This window comes from Trichechus manatus, unplaced genomic scaffold (assembly GCF_000243295.1).
Source record: "Trichechus manatus latirostris isolate Lorelei unplaced genomic scaffold, TriManLat1.0 scaffold00095, whole genome shotgun sequence".
NCBI classification, from domain to species: Eukaryota; Metazoa; Chordata; class Mammalia; order Sirenia; family Trichechidae; genus Trichechus; species Trichechus manatus.
The window spans coordinates 2,552,589-2,577,496 of NW_004444031.1; the positions used below are offsets into that span (position 1 = coordinate 2,552,589).

A 24,908-nucleotide genomic window follows, 5' to 3' on the forward strand; every position below is an offset into this window, starting at 1 on the left:
ATTGCCAGGATTGTCTTCCAAGGCTCCTCTGGGTGGGTTCAAATGGCCAAACTTTCAGCTAGTAGTTGAGCACTTAACCATTGTGCCACCCAGGGACTACCACACTTACTACTCTGTTAAGCTTTCTAATAACCAACATAAAATTAAAAAAAAAAAAAATTAAATATGTTTCTCTTCCAATTCATTCAGAATCTCCACTTCCATAGTTGCTTACTTTAATGTGCTTGATACATGTGCTGAAATTCATATTATGCTTAGAGGATATAGTACACTCAGTCATAACCAAAACCCCTATCCATCACATTTAGACTCTTCAAGCTAGTGGAATCTGATCGAAACACATGCTGAAGCTTGTGGTCACCTCCAACATATAAGGACAGTTCTTCAAAGATCCTCTGGAATCATGACAATTACTTCTTAGACTAGATACAGGGTTTGTGTTGCACAATTTAAACCAAGGACTATGTATTAATTTTATATTGCTGCAAAACAAATTACCACAAGGAGTTTCCCTGGTTTAGGAGTCTGGGCATAGTTAGTTGAGTCTTCTGCTGAAGGTCTCACAAGATTACAATCAAGGTTTTGGCTGCTTTGTGGTCTTATCAAAGGCTTGATTAGGGATATGTTTTCCAAGTTCCCTTATATTGTTGGCAGAATCCATTGTTGTGTGACTATAGGATTTAAGTTCTTGTTGTCCTGCTGGTTGTTCGCTGGGACCCACCTTTAGGTCCTAGGGGCCACCTGTAGTTTCCTGCCACATGGCCCTTTTTATAGGCAGTTCACAATGTGGCCATTTACTTCTTCAAGACCAGCAGAAGAATTGCCATTTCTAATCTGCTAAAATGGTGTCTTAATAACAAAACATAATAAAGGAAGTGGCATCCCATCACCTTTGCCAGTTAATGTAGCCTAATGAAAGAAATGACATCCTATTACTTTTGCCATATTTTGTTGGTTAGAAGCAAGGCACGGGATCTTCCCACATTCAAGAGGAGATTAAAAAAATTTCAATAACAGGAGTTACCCTAAATGTGTCCACCACAGGCTATTTAAAAGAATGTATTTTAGATTCTACACAAGGTAATTTCATTGTCTTTTGTTGTTGTTTTATTTTGTTTTTATAGAGCTGCACAAAGTTTACTGATCTATTCTTTGTTACTGATACATTCAATTGCTCTTTTTCTGTTTTGAAGATTTTTTACATTCAAGTTTTAGCTTCTGCTATTAAATGGATACTTCAGCAGGAATCTATTGCCTAAAAGTAATATCATTAACATTAAAAAAAAATTAGGCAAATATATGTTTGAATTTTTAAAATTCAACCTATCTGAGTGTCTCTGTGTTTGATTGGCTGCCATCTGACCTTTAGGATATCTTCGTCTCCATATGAAGTTCTACTGTAAGCTTACTCCCATCCTTCTTTCTCCATACTCACATTACCATTGAGTTATATTTCTGAATTGCTTATTTTTTCAATAAAGTAAAAGAAGAGTGCACTTTTTTCTAGATGCCCTATTCAATATGCTAAACAATTTTTACTCAACTCAGCACGTCTTGAACAGGATAGGGGACATCTTCTATTTCACTCTAAGCTCTCAGTTACAAAAAGTTAAGAATCTCTGAATTCCTTGCTTTGATATTCTATCATTTAGTGGGTTTAATGTCACTTTCTCGTCATGTCTTTGATTTCTTATGCTTAAATGCATTTCCATTTTCTCTCAATTATCTTAAAATATCTTTTCTATCATACTATTTTTTTCACATAATTTATGCTGGAATGCAATAGAGAGTAATTTAAGTAGATTAGCAATTGAAACCTGTTTGTATTCAACACCTCTTAGCGATTTAAGATTTTTTTTCAATTTCCTATACATTTCTTCTAATCATCATTGATTTTTTTTTAATTTTCTAAAAACATACATATCACTTGAACATATGCATATGAACACATATCTTTTTAAAAAAATTTTCTAGCTAAGTTCCTTATGCTATTTTATAGGTCCCTTATACAATGTCATATCAAATATTTTTCTCCAATCAGAGCAATCAGTGTTTCCTTTTCCAATCAGGGGCTCACACTTACCTTTATCTTTTGCTTTGGATTAGAACTTTTTGGGATTTCAGGATTAGTCCTTAGATTCTGCTAAAGATAAAAAAAAAAGTCCAGGCAAAGGGAGAAAAAGTCAGTTCTATGCTCAGAACCATGTTACCCATGTGGAGGTCTTGGAATGGGTGATGTCTTAGAGAACAGAATTAAGAGTAAAGGCTTGGCTATCTGTGGCATGCAAAACAATGTCCTCCCCAACAGATGTCCATGAATCACTAATTCCTGGAATCTGTGAATATGCTACATTACACAGCAAAGGAAAATTAAGGTTGCATATGGATGTAAAGTTGCTAATCTGCTGACCTTAAAATAGAGAGATTTCCCCAGACTATTTAGATGTGTCCAATGTAATCATAAGAGTCCTTAAAAGAGGTAGAGGAGGTTGTGACTACTGAGAACCAGAACGATAGCTGCAAGAGATGGTCTCGACCCACAGTTGGTGGCTTTGAAGATGGAAGAATGGGGCTAGTAGCCAAGGTATGTGGACAGTCTCTAGAAACAGGAAAACACGAGGAAAAGGATTATCCCCTAGAGTTTCCAACAGGAACACAGACCCACTGACACCTTGATTTTAGCCCAGTGAGACCCATTCTGACTTCTGACCTCCATAGCTGTAAGGTAATAAATTTCTGTTCTATTAAGCCACTGCACCTGTGGTAATTTGTTACAGCAGCAAGAGGAAACGAACACAGTATTCTAACAAATAGGCTGAGTTCTCAGCTCAGCTGCTTACTAATTGAACGGCATGTGCAAGTCTCCTAATATTTCTGGATCAAAATTTTTTGTTTTTTCCAAATGTAAAATAGAGAGACTAATATCTTCTTTTCTGAAGGAACATATTAACTGAGATTATTTATTTGTGAAAACCATCAAGATCTTCTATCCAATGATACAGTAAGCACTCTTTAACAGTTAGCTGTCAAATGACAGTTTTGCTCTTTTTGTGATAAGTGAGCTCTTGAATCACGCAGGGAACCTCTGTGCTTGGAAACCTGTGGAGTGCAAATGTTCCATCTAGATTCTGGAACCCTTGCCAGGGTGAGTTTTAATTACTGCCAGATTCCTCAAGTCCTGTCTGTCTAAATCAACTCTTTGGACATACTCTTTTCTTGATGCCCTAGTCACATATGTCTTCTATTTGTTCCTGAACATTCCCCTTGGGTCTCTCTTTAATATCTGCTTTCTTCGCAGGCTTTTCATCTTTTTGTTTTTAACCCTAGTTCTGGTCTCCTAGTTACTACTGCCATTCATTTGGTTTACCCAGTTCGCATTTCTAACTAATTTCCGGCCTAACGTTTTTTATTCCACTCTCCTGGGTTCAGAACTTTCAACTGCCTCTATGAATTGTTGCTTCTTCCATTTCTAGACACTCTACCTTTCCAGCAGATCATGATTATCATGGATGTGTATATGTGTATGTGTGTGTGAACAAAGAACATGAAGAAAAAATAAATAAGAAAAAACCACAATCATCTTTTAAAAAGATAGTGATGCTAACATAAGTTCAATAACAATATCATGATGCAACAATATTTGGCAAGGACTGAAAATTGGATCAAGACTATGAAGATAAAGCTTACAGTAAAGATAAAGGTAGCTTCGGTTTCAGAAATTTAACAGCACGCTTAGAGAAAAGGAGGGGTTTCTAATAAAATCACTTCTTGAGTACACATTTTAGCATATGTGGAGTTTTGGAAAGGCAAATATATATGAAGGGATTTTTTTTAAATAGGAATATATATTCTACATTTGTTTAGTCTCAAGATATCTAGAAACGTTCCTCAAATAAGAAGACTCAACATTAACAAAATTTAGAAATAAATTTAGTAATAAAAATCAGTACTTCACATTTGTTGAAGTAATATATTTAACTTAAATATATTTCCAATTGTAATGCAAATTGGGTAATCTGGTGACCCATAGGTCAGTCAGATCTGGCTTTTAGATATAGTTATTTTACTCATTTAAAAAGTGATTTTGCTTTTTCGCAACGGGTTTGCCGCCAGAACACAGGTGTTGGTGAAAACTATCACAGAGTCTAAGCCAAAATGGGAAAGGAAAAGACCCATATCAACATCGTCGTCACTGGACATGTAGATTCGGGCAAGTCTACCACTGCTGGTCACCTGATCTACAAATGTGGTGGGATCAACAAAAGAACCATCGAAAAATTTGAGAAGGAAGCCGCTGAGGTGGGAAAGGGCTCCTTCAAGTATGCCTGGGTCTTGGATAAACTGAAAGCTGAACGTGAGCGAGGCATCACCATTGATACCTCCCTGTGGAAATTTGAGACCAGCAAGTCAGCAAGTATTACGTGACCATCATTGCCCCAGGACACAGAGATTTCATCAAAAGCATGATTACAGGAACATCACAGGCTGATTGTGCTGTCCTGATTGTTGCTGCTGGTGTTGGTGAATTTGAAGCTGGTATCTCCAAGAATGGGCAGACCCGTGAGCATGCCCTTCTGGCTTACACACTGGGTGTGAAACAATTCATCATTGGTGTTAACAAAATGGATTCAACTGAGCCACCGTACAGCCAGAATAAATATGAGGAAATGGTTAAGGAAGTTAGCACCTACATTAAGAAAATTGGCTACAACCTTGACACAGTAGCATTTGTGCCAATTTCTGGTTGGAATGGTGACAACGTGCTGGAGCCAAGTGCTAACATGCCTTGGTTCAAGGGATGGAAAGTCATCCGTAAGGATGGCAATGCCAGTGGAACCATGCTGCTTGAAGCTCTGGATTGCATCCTGCCACCAACTCGCCCAGCTGACAAGCTGCTGCGTCTGCCTCTCCAGGATGTCTATAAAATTGGTGGTATTGGCACTGTCCCTGTGGGCAGGGTGGAGACTGGTGTCCTCAAGCCTGGGATGGTGGTCACCTTTGCTCCAGTCAACGTCACCACTGAAGTAAAGTCTGTTGAAATGCACCATGAACCTTTGAGCGAAGCTCTGCCTGGGGACAATGTAGGCTTAATATCAAGAATGTCTCTGTGAAAGATGTTTGTCGTGGCAATGTGGCTGGTGACAGCAAAGATGACCCACCAATGGAAGCAGCTGGCTTCACTGCTCAGGTGATCATCCTGAACCACCCAGGCCAAATCAGTGCTGGCTATGCACCTGTGCGGGATTGTCACACAGCTCACATTGCTTGCAAGTTTGCTGAGCTCAGAGAAAAGACTGATCACCATTCTGGAGAGAAGCTAGAAGATGGCCCCAAATTCTTGAAGTCTGGTGATGCTGCCATCATCGACATGGTTCCTGGCAAGCCCATGTGTATTGAGAGCTTCTCTGACTATCCTCCTCTGGGTCGTTTTGCTGCTCGAGATATGAGACAGACAGTTGCTGTGGATGTCATCAAGGCAGTGGACAAAAAGGCTGCTGGAGCTGGCAAGGTCACCAAGTCTGCTCAGAAAGCTCAGAAGGCTAAATGAATGTTACCCATAACACCTGCCACCCCAGTCTTAATCAGTAGCAGAAGAACCATCTCAGAACTGTTTGTCTCAATTGGCCATTTAAGTTTAATAGTAAAAGACTGGTGAATGATAACAATGCATCATAAAACCATCAGAAGGAAAGGAATGTTTTGTGGACCATTTGTTTTTTTGTGTTTGTGGCAGTTTCAAGTTATTAGTTTTTAAAATCAGTGCTTTTTAAATGGAAACAACTTGACCAAAAATCTGTCACAGAATTTTGAGACCCATTAAAACAAAGTTTAATGAGAAAAAAAAAAAGTGATTTAATTGTCAGTTTGTTTGTTTTAAATGGGAAATTTTTCACAAGTGGCTGAAGTTTTTCTTGAGATCCATATTGTCAATTGATTTTGTAACCCTTAACTATAATGGCTGCCTTATAACTTAATTTATAAGAAATGCTACTGAAAATGTTCCTGATGTTAGTATAATCTATTATGAATGAGAAAAAGCCAAATAATTGCCTCCACAGTTTCCTCCATACCTTTACCACTTCAGATGATAAATGGGGATGATCTAGTCCTAGCTCATAAGATGATTTCTGTCAGCATTATCCATAGTTTTTGCTTTCATTTTTTTTTATTGGTATTCACTGTGGTCACACAGTAAAGTACATTTTAAATCATTCACTAATTATTTAAATTGTCACTATGAGTCAGAATTAACTCAAAAGTACACAACAACAACAAAGTCAAAATAAAAATGCTTATCATTGTAGCTGATATTTAATAGCTTGAATTTGAGATGATTCGAGATGTAGCAGGTTCACACACCAACGAAATAGCAATGACATAAGAGTAAGATGAAAAAACAGAAAACAGCACATTTTAGTAAAACAAACTTTCTTTGAGAGATTGGTGCAATAAACTATTAAATTAATATGCAAACCCTTGGCAAAAATGGATGATTTGGCATGAAAGCTATATAAAAGCATCATTCAGTCAAATCAGTTATCTTTTCTGTACAGATGGTGAAATTGATTTTAAATGGTCTATATAAAACAATTTTCCAGAAGAGTTGTATGCACACACACACAAATAGTTCAAATATAAGCACCTTTTTATACCATTTAAACAAAAAAATGAATCTCAGGTAAAATAATATGAGGAAATTTTTGTCACTATTCTTTTTTACTAAGATCTGTGTCTTTTTCCAATGTTTTATCAATTTTTTTTCTGTTGAGAAAATTACTCCTTAATGGTCTCTTAAATTTTACTTCAATTTATATTAAATTTGTAAAGCTAAGAAATACGCTGCTACTGAATGTATGTTAACATCATCTCTGGCTTGTCTCAGGCTGGCAGAAACTACTAGTTGTCCCTCAATTCCTGGTCTCTCCTTTGTCTTCCAGTGGAAGAACACGAGAGTTTTAACTGAATATCTGGCTCTCAGTAAATTGACCACATTTCCCAGTCTTAACTTGTGGCTAACTTTGGCCATGATACTAGATTATGGCCAACGAATGTGAGCAAGCCTATGCATCCAACTTTCAAAGGGATTGGTAATTCACTCCACTTTTTCCCTTCTCAACTTCCTACGGGCAAAAGTTAATATATGGTCATAGGTAGCAGGACCAACCATCTTCCTCTCTTATTTATTTACTTACTTACTATTCATCAATATGCATGTGTATAGAATAGCACACTTATGAAATTATATAGCTAGTTGAATCCTCACCAATGAAAAACCCATGTAAGCAGTGCTCACATTAAGAAACAGAATATTATCAATCTTTCTGGAAACCACTCTCATATTTTTTTTTCCAGTGTCTGTGACCCTTTCTCCCAGGGTAATGTCTATCCTGACTTCTAGTAGCATAAATTAGTTTAGTTGTTGATTTTTTTTAATATGATGAAATCCTATAGTAATAGCATGTTATTTTCTTGTCCATCTGCTTTTTACTCATCACTATATTGTTCAGATTGGTCCTCATTTTTGTGTGTTGTTTTACTTCATTCATTTTCATTGGTGTACAGTGTTCCATTGTGTGAGTGTAATACAATTTCTTTAGTCATTATATTGCTGTTGGGCATTTGTATAGTTTCCAGCTTTTAGATGTTATAAGTAGCACCACTAGAACATGTTTTTTATAAAATATATTTGTACGTATTTCTCATAGACTATTGATATTAATAGACTATTGCTATTGGTAGATATTATTGATAAGTTATAGGGTGTCACTATGTTCAATTTTAGATGCTACTGAACAGTTTTGGTTTAGGGCAATGGTGTAATACATTTTTATATTTTTAGTATTCAGATTCTAGTTTGTCTTTCTCATATTGAATTTGGAGTTCTTCACCATTCTGTATACTCATCTTCTTGTGATATATATCTCAAAGAGTAGTAGTTTGATACGTACCGCTAGAATCCATGTCTATTTTCTTTCTTTGCAAATGGGACTAGTTAGCTTCTGCACATTATCTTATATTCTTAATTTATATTTTGCTACTATCCCCTTAGATGCTAGGTCAAATGCACGTCTAATATATTTCATCCTCAAATATTTACACCTTCAGACTCTGTCAGGTGCTAGTATAATATGAAGATAAAAATAGTGTTTCTTTTTCCTTCTTAATATAACTGATTTCTTTTTCTCTTGTAAAGAGAACCAGTGTTCTTGCCATGGATCTCAGCAGGGTGGAATGAGCTGACCCCATGGCAGAGGCTGTGGGATGGAGGATGTGGCAAAGACAAAGTGGGCTGTAGCTGTGAGGGATGAAGGAAATGGAGATGGGCAGTTCTTCCCAATAGTAATTGTGAGCAAGCAGCCTGGAGTGACAGTTCAGCTGTCATATATATCACCTTTAGAGACAAGCTTGGTGTTTAGCAACCAGTGGATAAAGGATATTATATCAGAGATGAATGCATACCACCTAAGTCACTCCCCATGGCCAACATGAGAAGTGGTGCATTCTTTTCCCTAGATACCACAAGAAAATGTAATTCCCACACCTCTCCCTTCATCTAACTAGAAACCCTCTTACATAGAGAAGCAGAGGGTGGTTATCTGAGAAAAGTAGCACTTTTGAACAACAAAATGAATTTATAATAATAAGTATAATTACAAGCATTATACCAACCAACCAAACCCATTGCCATCGAGTCAATTCCAACTCACAGTGATCCTATAAGTCAGAGTAGAACTGTCCCATAGGGTTTCCAAAGAGTGGATGGTGGATTCGAACTGCAGACCTATTGGTTAGCAGCTGAACTCTTAACCACTGTGCCACCAGGGTTCCCACAAGCATTACAGAAATGCAAAACTATTTAAAAATAAATTAGAAAGTTTGTCATACTCTTACCATTTCCTACTGTTTCTTGAATTTTTACCTACATTTTACTTCTATATATTTCTTCTTACTATAGAGCAGTTGGTTATACTCTCCTCCCAATTTTTATATAAATAACTTATTGTTTAAAGAGCAAGAAGTTGGAGATATAAAATATGGGTTCAAGTCTCAGCATCTTATTGAGCAAGTGATTTAACTGATTTAGTCCTTGCCTGTAAAATACTAGATTTAAAGGAAAAAAAAAAGCTACCTCTCAGAATGAGAACTATGAAATAACATATGATTAATTTTAAGCATAACATATGCAAAAAGTAATTTATTTCTGCTTATTTATCTTTGCTTTCATACTATATATTGTGACTATTAAACAAAATGAAGAGCTGAAACATCACATTTGTAATTAAAGCAACATTTTCTAGAATGCAAACATAAAGATTGAGATATATAGCTCCTATAACATAAATAAAAATGAGATTGTAATTCTGGTGATTCATTAGGGTTTCAACTTTATTGAATGCCTACCAATGCTAGGCAATGTGATAGGCACTAATTTGAACTTGACTTTATTTTTAACTATTCATATTTTATTTGACCTAAAAAATTCATGGTGTGAACAAAAGTGCCAGTACATAATGTTAATGAAATAAAATGTTCAGCACAGTAACGATCGAGTAACAGGGGGGAAACCTATTCTATATTACACAAGAAATGCATGATACATTTATTCAGCTTGATAAAAGTTCTTACTGTGAACTTACACACTTCATAGCATCTGCAAATTCAGCAGCTACTGCATGACGTCCTCTAATTTTACAAAAAGAGTCTAGTCATGACGATGAGATAAAACGAGAGTTGCTCATTTTCAGGTAATCAAGCATATTTTTAATGCTGGCATGTCATTTGAAGTCATGTAATTACTATATACAGTGAATCATAATCATTCACTAAGGCACTTTTCTGTTCTCTGTATAAAAACAATTTTGAAAGAAATATATGTTTTGTTTCCTAATAAACCCTGCTTGTACTATTGTCATGAAGCAGTTTCTTCAGAAAATAGTGTATTTTCTGAAATACATTGTACATCATTCATAATGCAAAAAATATATATTAATACAAGCAAATTTATGAGCAGGAGTCTAGTTCTTTTAAAATATGTTATCTAAGTAAAATTACAAACTCAGCTTCAAAATAGCATTTCTCCCTTTAGAATGTGGTTTTAGAATGTGGTACCAAGCACTGCATTAGAGTGAAAGGTAAACAATAGATCTTTAAAAGCTTAACCGTTTTAACAATTACCAGTACCGGTTGCCACTGAGTCATTTCCAACTCACGGTGACCCCACGGTGTCAGAGTAGAACTGTGCTCCATAGAGTTTTCAGCGGCTGAAATTTCAGAAGTAGATCTCCAGGGCTTTCTTTTGAGACCTCTCTGGGCAGACTCTAACATTGAACCTTTTATTTAGCAGTCAAGCCTGTTGTGTGTACCACCTAGGGACTCTGTTTTAACAATTAGAATTCTTTAAAAGTTTTTATATATTCTCCTTTTATTTTTAATTACATGTTACATATTCTTCCAGGGAATTTACTAAAATTATTGTTGTTGTTAGGTGCCGTCGAGTTGGTTCTGACTCATAGAGACACTATGCACCACAGAACGGAACACTGCCCAGTCCTGCACCATGCTCACAATCGTTGTTATGCTTGAGCCCATTGTTGCAGCCACTGTGTCAATCCTTCTCATTGAGGGTCTTCCTCTTTTTTCCCTGACCCTGTACTTTACCAAGCATGATGCCCTTCTCTAGGGACTGATCCCTCCTGACAACATGTCCAAAGTATGTAAGATGTAGTCTCCATCCTTACTTCTAAGGAGCATTCTGGTTGTACTTCTTCTAAGACAACTGGAAAATTAATTACTAAAATTAATTAGGTTAAATCATAGAGCCAGGTTTGGTTTATACAGTCCAAGCATTTACTTGTTGATTTGTTTTGCAGGAACAAGTCTTTCCATATTTGTCTTAAGTATTCTTTTTAGGAGCCCTGGTGGTATAGTGGTTAAGAGCTCAGCTGCTAACCAAATGGTCAGCAGTTTGAATCCACCAGCTCCTCCTTGGAAATCATATGGGGCAGTTCTACTCTGTCCTATAAGGTCTCTGTGAGAAGGAATTGACTCAACGGCAATGGGTTTGTTATTTGTCTTAGTCATATGGTTAAGCACTGGACTACTAACTGAAAGGCTGGTGATTCAAAGCCAACCAGAGGTGCCTCGAAAGAAAGGCTTTGTGATTACTGTATTCTACATAAATAATGAGCACCTTCTATGTTTGTTTGCCAGCTGCTCCCTCCCACTGTGAGGTATTTTCATAAGTCCTGTTATGCCAATTTTTTTACATATTGCTGAAAAAAAAATACCAAAGCGTGCCTACGAAAACAGGAGACATGTTATTCGTGTAAAAATAATATATATACACATACACACATATATTGTGTATATATATGTGTGTATACACACACACACACACACACACATACGTATACGTATTTGTTGATTTATTGTTATTTGCTGAGTCAACTCTGACTCATAGCAACCTTATGTATAGTGGAACAAAATACTCCCCAGTATTGCGCCATCTTCATGATTGTTAGTATTTTTGAGTTCATTGCTGTGGCTATTGTGCCAATTCATCCAACAGAGGCTTCTTTCATTTTCAGTTACCCTCCACATTACCAAACGTGATGTTCTTTTCTAGCAATTGGTCTTTCCTGATGATGTGTCCAAAGTAAGCAATCCAAAGTCACACCATTCTCACTCCTAAGGAGCATTTTAGTTATATATTTTCTAAGACTACCTTGTTCATCCTTTGCCAGTTCTGGTATATTCAGTACTCTTCACCAACACCACAATTCAAATGCATCAATTGTTCTTCTGTCTTCCTTTTTCATTGTCCAGCTTTCACATGCATATGAGGCAATTGAAGAGACCATGGCTTAGGTCAAACACACCTTAATCATCAAAGTACCATCTTTGCTTCTTACAATTTTAAATAGGTCTTTTGCAGCAAATTTGCTAACGGAATACACCATTTGATTTCTTAACTGCTGCTTCCATGGATGTTGATTGTTGGTCCAAGCAGAATGAAATCATTGACAACTTCATTTTTTTCCCCATTTATCATGATATTATTTATAGGTCCAGTTGTGAGGAATTTTGTTTTCTTCACATTCAAGCATAATCCATACTGAAGGCTGTTGTCTTTGACCCTTCATCAGTAAGTGCTTCAAGGTATCTTTATTTTCAGCAAGCATAGTTGTATCATCTGAATATCTGCCTATCACAGAATGCTAATGAGTTTTCCTCCAATCCTGATGCAGCATTCTTCTTCATATAGTCCATTTGTTCTAAATAATTATATAGATTATTTGTTCTACTTACAGATTGAATATGTAATGTGAAAGAATACAACTCTGCCGCATACATTTTCCAATTTTGAACCACGCAGTATCCCTCTGTTCTGTTTGATGACTGCCTCCTGATCCATGTACAGGTTCCACATGGGCACAATTAAGTGTTCTGCAATTCCCATTCTTCGTAATGTTATCCATAATTAATTATGATCCATACAGTCAAATATCTTTGTGTGGTCAATAAAACATGGGTAAACATCTTTCTGGTATTCTCTGCATTTGGCCAAGATCCATCTAACAACAATACTGATTTCATTCGTTCCATGTCCTCTTCTGCATCCGTTTGTTGAAGCATCTCAGTGGGCATTCTTTCAATTCCTGGAACCTTGTTTTTGCCCAATGATCAGTGCAACTTTAACGTCTTCCTTCAGTACCAGCAGTTCTTGATCATATGCTATTTCCTGAAACGGCTGAACTATAATCAATTCTTTTTTGGTACAGTGACTCTGTGTATTTCTTTCATCTTCTCTTGATGCTTGCTACATCATTCAATTTTTTTCCCCACAGAATCCTTCAGTAATGCAACTGGAGGCTTGAATTTTCTCTTCAATTCTTTCAGTTTGAGAAATGCAGATCCTGTTCTTCCTTTTCGATATATCTATATATCTGTATCTGTATCTACATCTATATCTGTCTATCTATCTATCTATCTACCTATACACGGAAAGAGATTTGAAAGAATTGTTTGTGGGAAGCTTGCAAGTTAAAATCTATAGGTCAGGAGACAGCCTGGAGATGTCTTGTGTTCCAAAATCTGTATGTCAGGTGATGGGAAGAGTGGAGAATGAAGGAGTTCTGGCAAAATGTCTGGATATGAAACATACCTTAGGGCAAACTTTTTTCTTATTGTTGTTATTCTTACAGTTTTCAGCTGATTGAAAGAGGCCCATCCAAATTTTGGAGACTAGTATTTGATCAAACAACTGGCCACTGCAGCCTAGTCATGTTGACACATAAAATTAACCATTACAGTCAAACATAAGGTGGAGACAAACGTCATATGAAAATCTGACTTCAATCAAAGGACTGTCAAGGATTGTTGTCCAATACCAGAGACTAGGAGATATGGCCACAGATGAAATCAACACACAGTCTCAGTCCCGATTTGGATTTTTATCTTTTAGAACTGTGAGAAAATAAATCCCTGTTCTTTAAAGCCATTCACTTGTAATATTTTTTGTTACAGCAGCATGATGTAACTAAGACATTCCTTTACACCAAACCAAAACCAAACCGAACTCATTACTGTCAAGTTGATTCTGACTCCTAGCGACTCTGGCAGGAGATTAGTTAAACATCCTGTATTAAGATTAAGGTAGAAAAATTGAGTTGGAGCTATACTCTTTAATAACCTAAGGTTTTGCTGAATTTTTTTCATTTTAAAACCTTTTGAGTGACATTATTCTTTCTCATCTATTTCAACAACTTTGAAATCTTAAAGGAAATCTTGTCATTACTACTCTAAAATTACTACTCTAAAAATTCCCATACATTTCTAATACATTGATAAGTAATAAAACTGACATAATAAATAAAATTATATACAAAATATCCTAAAATTAATTAGTCCAATCATTTCAATATTAGCAACAACATCGCTATTGGATCAGAGCAGAAGCTTCTGCTTTACCCCATTATATAGATGCATGGGGCCCACCTTGCTGATCAAGAAGGATTGCTGCAACCTCTAAACCTGTGAGATGCCAAGATGGTAGGACTTGGTTATAGGTCAAGATTCATGTCATAACTCTTTTGGGCCTCATTCCAACGGAAGATGGCCTGGTACTTTCCTAATCATGAATCTTAAAAATCCTAGAATCCAAGGGCCAAGGCTCCCATTTTCAACTCTGACTCTTGGCCCTGCCAGATTCCTGTATGCTGTCACAGGATATCAGCTAGATATTGTTCCATAACAACTCTTCCAAAATTCAGTGGCTCAGTACCACAAACAATTATCTAGCTCAAAGTGTACAGGTCAGTTGAGCTGTATTCTTCTGGTCATGTCTGGGCTTACTCCATGCATTTGCAACCATCTCTCAATCAAATATACGCCTCTTTTAATCTAGAGTAGACTTTATCACAGGTTTGTGGGTGGGCAGGCTGTAGGCTGTATGCTATGCTTGTCCTCCACTTGCCTTTCATCGTTTAGCTTTGGCTTGATCACATTGCAGAGGTAGGATTCCAGCAGAGAGAGACAAATCTGCAAGTTGTCTTTAATCTAGGTTTACTACAGAGACAATATCATGTCTAACACACTCTGTTAAGTCACAAGGCTAGCCTGATTTCTAGTAGTAGGCAAATAGATTCCACATTTTGATTGGAGGAGAAGAAAATACCACATTGCAAAAGGGTGTTGATATAGAAATAAGAATTGTAGCTATTTTTATAAAAAATTTACCAGATACAGCATTATAATGTGCAATAAGAAAACAGTGAACTTTATTCATTATATATATGAATATATATATGGATATATATATATGAATATATATATACACATTGGTATATACATGCATATATATGTTATTATTACAGAAATACTAATGTACATGAACTTTGATTTTTCTCCCTAGTTTTATTATTATTTTTGATAGTGGCAAGAATTTACTTAAAAACTCCAATATTCCTCAAAGGAGAAGAGGCAATACAAGGCCCTTGGTCTGCACAGGGAGTAGGCAGTCAATGGACAAGTCTTATTACATTGATTTCACTAGAAGGGTCCAAGAGACTTACTGACAGCCCATGGCAAGATACAAAATAATTAATGATGATAACAATCATATTCTCTCAGCCCAGTGTCACCTGGCACTATGCAACTATCCCATAAGCCATCCTTGGGCTCTCATTTCAAAGTTCTAAGATTATATTCTGTTTGTTACGCTATAAACTTCAGACAAATTATATTATCTATAAAAATAATATCAAAATTACAAAATATATAAAATTGCAAAACTACATGTAATTACTATTAAGTATTGATACATTATAAGAATATTAGATTAATATACGAAATATCAACACTCACCAACCAAAATATTTTTGAATTGTGGTAGTGTCAAATTTGCATAATATTAATGTTTTCTGAAGCCTCTTTATATTTTGCTTACAGACAACAGTTCTCTCTTTTGGGCTCCACACACACACACACAAACACACACATATTTCTCCATGATCAAATTTATTGGTGTCCTAAACATATAGCCACACCCTAACCTCCTGTGGATAGCTTGCCTTACATGTTGTTGTTGTTGTTAGGTGTCTTTGAGTTGGTTTTGACTCATAGCAACCCTATGTACAACAGAATGAAATAGTGCCCAGTCCTGTGCCATCCTCACAATCATTGTAATGCTTGCTCCCACTATTGCAGCCACTGTGTCAATCCATCTCGTTGAGGGTCTTCCTCTTTTTCGCTAACTCCTTACTTTACCAAACATGATGTCCTTCTCCAGGGATTGGTCTCTCCTGATAACATGTCCAAAGTATGTGAGGCATAGTCTCACCATCCTTGCTTCTAAGGAGCATGCTTGTTGTACTTCTTCCAAGACAGATTTGTTGGTTCTTCTGGCAGTCCATGGTATATTCAAGATTCTTCACCAACACCACAATTCAAAGGCATCAATACTTTTTTGGTCTTCCTTATTCATTGTCCAGCTTTTGCATGCATTTGAGGCAATTGAAAACACCATGGCTTGGGTCAGGCGCACCTTTGTCTTCAAGGTGACATCTTTACTTTGCAATATTTTAAAGAGGTCTTTTACAGCAGATTTTCCCAGTGCAAAGTGTCTTTTGATTTCTTCACTGATGCTTCCATGAATATTGATTGAAGATCCAAGTAAAATTAAATCCTTGACAACTTCAATCTTTTCCCCATTTATCATGATGTTGCTTATTGGTTCAGTTGTGAGGATTTTTGTTTTCTTTATGTCGAGGTGTAATCCATACTGAAGGCTGTCGTCTTTGATTTTCATCAGTAAGTGCTTCAAGCCCTCTTCACTTTTGGCAAGCAAGGTTGTGTCATTTGCATAACGCAGATTGTTAATGAGTCTTCCTCCAATCCTGATGCCCCGTTCTTCTTCATATATTCCAGCTTCTCGGATTATTTGCTCAGCATACAGATTGAATATGTATGGTGAAATGATATAAGAAAATTTTCAGATATGATTAAGGAGTTAAAATTAAAGTAAGGGTTTAATTGAACTTAAGAATAGTGAAGAAAAGAATAGCTATCATAATCCTCCCACAAATCATATCCCACAATTTATTGAAGCAAGTCTTGAATAGTGCTAATAATCTAGGTAGATTATTTAAATAATCAGCTTATTTAAAAATAGATCCATACTAAGGAAAATAAAAAGAATTAAAAGCAAAGGAATGAGGATACTCACATTGATTTCAGTTGAAAAAAAATTTTTAAGAAAATTTTTGTTGTACCATGAATACTCACAATTAGTATTTAGCACCAAACGTTCTGTTTTTCTTAATGGAAAATCCAAAAATTACACTGCATAGACAACTATACTAGACATCATTTACAGATAGAAACTGTACTATGTTCTTTTTACCTGTTATGTAGGATATTTACATTAACATTTTAAAAATGTTTTAAAAATATTATACTTCCATTAAATATGAGGAAACTGGAGTAGAAAGATTACTGACTTTCCCAAGGTTTCATAGTTAAAAAGTTGCAAAATCTTTCTTATTTCAAAGATTTTTTTAGCTAGTTCTTTGTATAACTGATTTGCTATAACATATACTTTATTGACTATCTCATATCCTCAACAAATTGTTCATAACAAAAAACAAAACAAAAAACCCATTGCTGTCAAGTCAATTCTGACTCATAGTAACCCTATAGGACAGAGTAGAACTGACCAATAGGGTTTCCAAGGAGCGGCTGGTGAATTTGAACTGCTGATCTTTTGATTAACAGCCAAGCTCTTAATCACTGTATCAGTAAAGGGTATGTACACTTCACCAAAGAAGATATACTTATGGCAAATAAGCATATTAAAAGATGATCAACATAATCTGTCATTTGTTGTTAAGTGAGGTTGAGTTGGTTCCAACTCATAGCAACTCTATGTACAACAGAATGAAACACAGCCCAGACCTGCACCATCCTCATAATCATTGCTATGTTTGAGCCCATTGTTGCAGTCATTGTGTCATTAGGGAAATGCAAATTAAATGTAAATTAAAACTACTATGTGATACCACTGCACACCTATTAAAATGGTAAAAAACTGAAAAATCAACATACTATTTGCTGTCATGAGTCCAGGGTAACAGGGCTGTCATTCATTGCTAGTGGAAATTCAAAATTGTACAGCCACTTTGGAAGACAGCTTGGCAACTTGTTCAAAGCTTAACAAAGTCTAATCTTAAATATTTATCTAACTGATGTGAAAATTTATGTCCACACAAAACCTGTATGCAAATGTTTACAACAGCTTTATTCATATTTGCCAAAAACTAGAAGCAACCAAGATGTTTTTCAATAGGTAATGGATAAACAAACTGTGGTACATACAGATAATAAAATAGACACAGATAAAAAGAAATGAACTATCAAGCCACAGAACTGAGCAAATGTTAAATACTAATTTTGGGTGAAAGAAGCAAGTCTGAAAAGACTACATATTGTATAATTTCAATTATATGACATTATATAAAAGTAAAACTATAGCAATGGTAAAAGTAACAATGATTATCAGGGATTTAGGAGGAGGAGAACTGAGTGGGTGAAGGACAAGTGATTTTTTAGTGCAGTAAAACAATTATGTTTGATACTGTAATGGTGGACACATGACACTATATATGACAAAATCCATACAACATTACAGTCAAAAGAAAAAACCATGCTTTATGCAAATTTTTAAAAAATGGAATGCAGAATGTAACAAAAATAACCTATCTTACAAGTGTATAAAACAACCTTACTAATGGGGTCAACATGGTTTAGTGGTTCAGTTCTCACCTTCTACGCAGAAGTCCTGAGTTTGAGTTCAATTCCTAGCCAATGAACCCAAAGTGCAGGCTCCCCTCTTGCCATCATCTCCATCCTCCTCTCCTTCCTCTATCTTTCAGTGTTAGCTCGTGTGTTGCTATGATGCTAAATACATTGTAGTAGAGCTTTTAGACTAAGACAGACTAGGAAGAAAGACCCAGCGATCTTCTGAAAATCAGTCAATAAAAGCCCTATGGATCACAATGTTCCTATTCTGTTATGCATGAGCTCACCATGAGTCAGTATTTGATTCGACAGCAGCTAGCAACAACAACACAAAAGGGGTCAGGGTAAAAGTTGGTAAACTAAGTAACTTTGGAACTGAATAGAGTCTGTAACACTAAAGACAAAATTAACTGTACAAAGGTTCTAGAGTTGGTAAAGTTGTTTTCCACAGTGGTACTACTTTATAGTTCTGATACTATCCTCGATGTACACTGAAACTTAACAATTATGTAAATTAATGGTAAATATTTGGAGCCAGATTTCTCAGTGTTGGAATTGGAGGCTACAGAAGACAACAAGGGGAGTAGACTCAAATGATCTGTGTGTTAATCAGTTGGAGATATATTATTATGAACTTATGTTTAGTTTAATATAGATACAAATACTTACACATAGAAATAATTATATATAGAAATATTCACGAGTTAATATTCAAACAAATGTTTTGTTCTGCTGTCAGCCAAGAGGGCCTAGCAACAGCATCACTGCAGTACCAATGAGCATACCTATTACCCAGATGAAAGAAACCATGACTGCTGGGACAAACAGCTGAGTCTGGGACTACGGCAGAAAATATGTGCCTAAAGCACCTCCTAGTGTCAGAAATTAAGGAAGTGATAAAAACAAAAAAAAATCAACTATCAGAAATAAAAAAAAAGATAGAGGTATGTCAAAACAAACCAGAACCAAACAAAAGAGCTCCCAATATCCAAAGGAGGAAGACTTTGACAAAAAAATGAATACATTACTATTGAATTATTTATACTATATATATAGTATATATATATGTATATATACTATATATATATACATTTATATCCATGAGTGATCAAATAAATAACTAGATAAGAATGAATAGACAATTTATGTTGTAAAAACACTCTAACATATTTCTGTAGACACTTCACACTCAAGAAGGTGGAACATAAATTCCCAAGCCTTGTGTGTAGTTTGCAAAGTCACTTCCTTCCAAAGAGTCAATCTGGAAAAGGGGGGTGGGGGGAGGACTAAATTTACAGTGAAGAACCTAGCAAACACTTTCTCAACGAGGTGATCAAGGTTAGCATCAGCAGTGATAAATCATGTTGATAGTATGTACCCTTGATAAGGTGTGATAAAAATGGCATTTTACTTTTGCAGTCTTTCTCACCAAAACCCAAAAGCCAGTCTAACAATAAAAAATGAAAGAAAAAAATAAAAAAGAATTCAAATCCTAATAAATGGGCATTCTACAAAATATCTGATGAATGCGCCTCAAAACTGTCCAAGTCAGCCAAAACAAGAAAGGCCTGAGAAACTGTCACAACCAAGAAAAGCAAAGGAGACAGGATAATTAGATGTAATGTGGTATTCTGGATGGGATCCTGGAACAGACGAATGCAGTAAGTAAAAACTAAAGAAATCTAAATAAAGTATAAACTTTAGCTACTAAAACATGTCCATATTGGTTCATTAACTGTGACAAGGGTACCATTGTTGTTGTTGTTAGGTGCTGTTGAGACTGTTCTGAGTTATAGTGACCCTATAAACAAAACACTGCCAGGTCCTGCACCATCCTCAAAATAGTTGATATATTTGAGCTCATCACTACAGCCACTGTGTCAATCTATCTCATGAGGGTCTTCCTCTTTTTTGCTGACCCTCTACTTTACCAAACACGATTGACACAGAGCCGCCACGGTGATGCATTAAAAATCCTGTTTTCTTTGCTTGGCTTCCTCCCCCAGTGTTGCATTAAAAATCCTGTTTCCTCTGCTCTGACAGGATCACAACAGAGGGTCCCAGGCAGAGCTGGAGTAAAATGTAGAACAAAATTCTAACTAACAAAAAAAGACCAGACTTACTGGCCTGACAGAGACTGGAGAAACCCCGAGAGTAAGGCCCCCAGAAACCTTGCAGCTCAGTAATAAAGTCACTCCTCAGGTTTACCTTTCAGCCAAAGATTAGACAGTCCCATTAAAATGTCATAAAACAATATGTGTACTAACTGTTTAATGAGAAACTACTTGTTCTGTAAACCTTCATCTAAAGTACAAAAAAAAAAAAAATCCAGTTTCCTAACTAAAGTAGAAAAACTGAATAAGCCTACAACAAAAGAAGAGATTGAAAACGTAATTAAAAAAAAAAAAAAAAAACCTCCCAACAAAAAGAAAGTGTTGGCCCTGATGGTTTCACTGGAGAATTCTACCAAACTTTCAGAGAAGAGTTAACACCACTACTACTAAAGGTATTTCAGAGCATAGGATAGGATGGAATACTCCCAAACTCATTCTATGAAGCCAGCATAACCCTGATACCAAAATCAGATAAAGACACCACAAAAAAAGAAAATTACAGACCAATATCCCTCATGAACATAGATGCAAAAATCCTCAACAAAATTCTAGCCAAGAGAATTCAACAACATAACCAAAAAAATAATTTATCATGACCAACTGGGATTCATATCAGGTATGTAGGGATGGTTCAACATTAGAAAAACAATCAATGTAATCCATCACATAAATAAAACAAAAGATAAGAACCACATGATCTCATCAATTGATGCAGAAAAAGCATTTGACAAAGTCCAACATCCATTCATGATAAAAACTCTCAGCAAACTAGGAATAGAAGGTAAATTCTTCAACACAATAAAGGGCATTTATACAAAGCCAACAGCCAACATCATCCTAAATGGAGGGAGTCTGAAACCATTCGCCTTGAGAACAAGAGCCAGACAAGCATGCCCATTATCACTACTCTTAATCAACACTGTGCTGGAGGTCCTAGCCAGAGCAGTAAGGCAATAAAAAGAAATAAAGCGCATCAAAACTGGTAAGGAAGAAGTAAAAGTAACCCTATTTGCAGATGATATGACCTTATATACAGAAAATCCCAAAGAATCCACAAGAAAACTACTGGAACTAATAGAAGATTTCAGCAAAATATCGGGATACAAGATGAACATACAAAAATCAGTTGGATTCCTCTACGCCAACAAAGAGAACTTCGAAAAGAAAATTGCCAAATCAATATCATTTACAACAGCCCCCAAGAAGATAAAATGCTTAGGAATAAATCTAACCAGAGACATAAAAGACCTCTACAAAGAAAACTACAAGACGCTACTGCAAGAAACCAAAAAAGACATACATAAGTGGAAAAACACATCATGCTTATGGATAGGAAGACTCAACATTGTGAAAATGTCAATTCTACCTAAAGCAATCTACAGATAGAATGCAATCCCGATCCAAATTCTAATGGCATTTTTTAACAAGATGGAGAAACAAATCACCAACTTCATATGGAAAGGGAAGAGAACCTAAAGAAGTGAAGCATTATTGAAGAAGAACAAGGTGAGTGGCCTCACACTTCCTGATTTTAGAACCTAGTATACCGCCACAGTACTCAAAACAGCCTGATACTGGTACAACAACAGATACACAGACCAGTGGCACAGAATTGAGAATCCAGGTATAAATTCATACACCTATGAGCACCTGATATTTGGCGAAGGCCCAAAGTCCGTTAACTGGAGAAAAGACAGGCTTTTTAACAAATGGTGCTAGCATAACTGGATATCCATCTGCAAAAACATGAAAAAAGACCCATACCTCACACCATGTACAATAACTAACTCAAAATGGATCAAAAACCTAAAAATAAAATATAAAATGATAAAGGTCATGGAATTAAAAAATAAGGACAAAGCTAGGAGCCCTAATACATGGCATAAACAGAATACATACCGTAACTAACAATGCACAAACACCAGAAAAGAAACTAGATAACTGGGAGCTCCTAAAAACCAAACAATTAAGCTCATTAAAAGACTTCACCAAAAGAGTAAAAAGACAACCTACAGACTGGAAAAAAAATTTTGGCTACAACATATCTGATAAGGGTCTAATCTCTAAAATCTACAAGATACTGCAGCACCTCAATGACAAAAAAATAAATAGCACAATTAAAAAATGGGAGAAGGATATGAACAGACACTTCACCAAAGAAGACATTCAGGTGGCTAATAGATATATGAGAAATGCTCATGATCATTAGCCATTAGAGAAATGCAAATCCAAACTACAATTGAGATACCATTTCACCCCACAAAGGCTGACACTAATCCAAAACACACAGAATAATAAATGTTGGAGAGGTTGTGGAGACACTGGAACACTTATGCACTGCTGACAGGAATGTAAAATGGTAAAACCACTTTGTAAATTTATTTTAACACTTCCTTAAAAAGCTGGAAATAGAAGTACCATATGATGCAGCAATCCCTCTCATTGGAATATACCCTAGAGAATATATAAGAGCTGTCACACGAACAGATATATGCACACCAAGTTCATTGCAGCACTGTTCACAATAGCAAAAAGATGGAAACAACCTATGTGCCCACCAACAGATGAATGGATAAATGGATTATGGCATATACACACAATAGAATACTATGCAACGATAAAGAACAATGATGGATTCATGAAACATCTCACAACATGGATGAATCTGGAGGGCATTATGCTGAGTGAAATTAGTCAATCACAAAAGGACAAATATTGCACAAGACCACTATCATAAGAACTCAAGTAAAGGTTTAAACACAGAAGAAAACATTATTTGATGGTTACAAGGGTAGAGAGGGACAGAGATGTGAATTCACGAATTAGATAGTAGACAAGAATCATCTTAGGTGAACGGAAGGACAACACATAATACAGGGGAAGTCAGCACATCTGAACTAACCCAAAAGCTAAGAAGTTTCCTGAATATAACCAAACACTTTGAGTGATAGAGTAGCTGGGGCTGGGGTCTGGGGATCATGGTTTTGGGAGACATCTAGGTCAATTGGCATAACAAAGTTTATTAAGAAAATGTTCTGCATTGCACTTTGGTGAGTGGTGTCTGTGGTCTTAAAAGCTTGTGAGCAGCCATCTAAGATGCATCAGTTGGTCCCAACCCACCGGGAGGAAAGGAGAATGACGAATACCAAAGACCCAACCAAAATATTAACCAAAGAGAAAAAAGGACCACATAAACCTGAGACTATCAGCCTGAGATCAGAAGAACTAGATGGTGCTCAGCTACCACCAATGGCCCTGACAGGGAACACATCAGAGAGTCCCTGAGGGAGCGGGAGAAAACTGGGATGCAGTACTAAAATTCTAGTAAACAGACCAGACTTAATGGTCTGACTGAGACTGGAGGAACCCCTGAAACCATGGGCCCTAGATGCTCTGTTGACCCAGAATTGAAACCATTCCCAAAGCCAACTCTTCAGACAAAGATTAGACTGGACTATGAAATGTAAAATAATATTCATGAGGCATGTGCTTCTTAGTTCAAACACATACATGAGGCCTAATGGGTGACTCCTGTTTGAAGGCAGGATGAGAAGGCAGGAAGGGACAGGAACTGGTTGAATGGACATGGGAAACCCAGGGTGGAAAGGGGGAGTGTGCTTTCACTGTCACATTGTGTCACACTGTCACAACTGGCAGACAGAGGATATATCCTCAGGAGTACTGTATTCAAATTAGAAATTGAAGTATAGAGAAGCAACATCATACATTTCTTCTAAGCAATAGCTCTAACAACTGATGTTTTGAAAAGCAAATTGGAAATGAACAATGTTTTTAAATAAAATCAATTACAAGGTATTCAAAAATTTCATATTGTATTTGAGGGGTACATTGACCAAAAAAATTGAAAAAAACTACAGTAATAACAATATATTTTCATGTGCTTTACATGAATCTAGTTTAGGAGGTATGGCAACATTTTGTAGTACTTTAGTCAAAATTTCTTTGTGGTTACACTCCTTCAGTAATAGTGAAGAGATACAAGTTGCTATTAGAATCAAAATTTAGAGTATAATAATAATTTCTCTCTTACATATTCAATATTCTTCCTTTATTTCTTCAGTTGGGAAGATCTCATTTGCTACAAATTTTACTTAATTTTAATATTTATGTTTCAAATCTTACTAAGAATTATTTAAAACCTTGTAGTGTTGTATTGTTATACCACATTTTATGATTCTAATAGAATAATTTTTCACTCTGTTAATTGTAAGTGACAGAAACTCAAATGTAATAAATGTAGGCAAAAGGAGAATATGTTGCTTGTATAAATAAGCCATGGCAAGGATACATACAGATAATATTTAGGTATGATTAAAACCAGAAATTCAATTCTCACAGTCTCTTTTTAATCTGTGCTCTTTGCTTTTTCATTGTGTCAGTCTCCTTATTTTAGACCATCCTTTACCATAGCTGTCAATGGCCGATAGCCTTGCATCTCACACTGTGGCCATCATAAGGCTGGACAGTCCTCTTTGC

The 24,908-nt window shown here is 36.0% G+C and overlaps 1 pseudogene across 1 annotated transcript; it reads left to right on the forward strand.

Annotated features, from left to right (window-relative positions):
• The first annotated feature begins 4,093 nt into the window (after positions 1-4,093).
• Positions 4,094-5,695, forward strand: LOC101361199 (elongation factor 1-alpha 1 pseudogene; annotated as a pseudogene). The gene has a single exon (XR_002825001.1). The product of XR_002825001.1 is annotated as an elongation factor 1-alpha 1 pseudogene (transcript).
• The last annotated feature ends 19,213 nt before the right edge of the window (positions 5,696-24,908 follow it).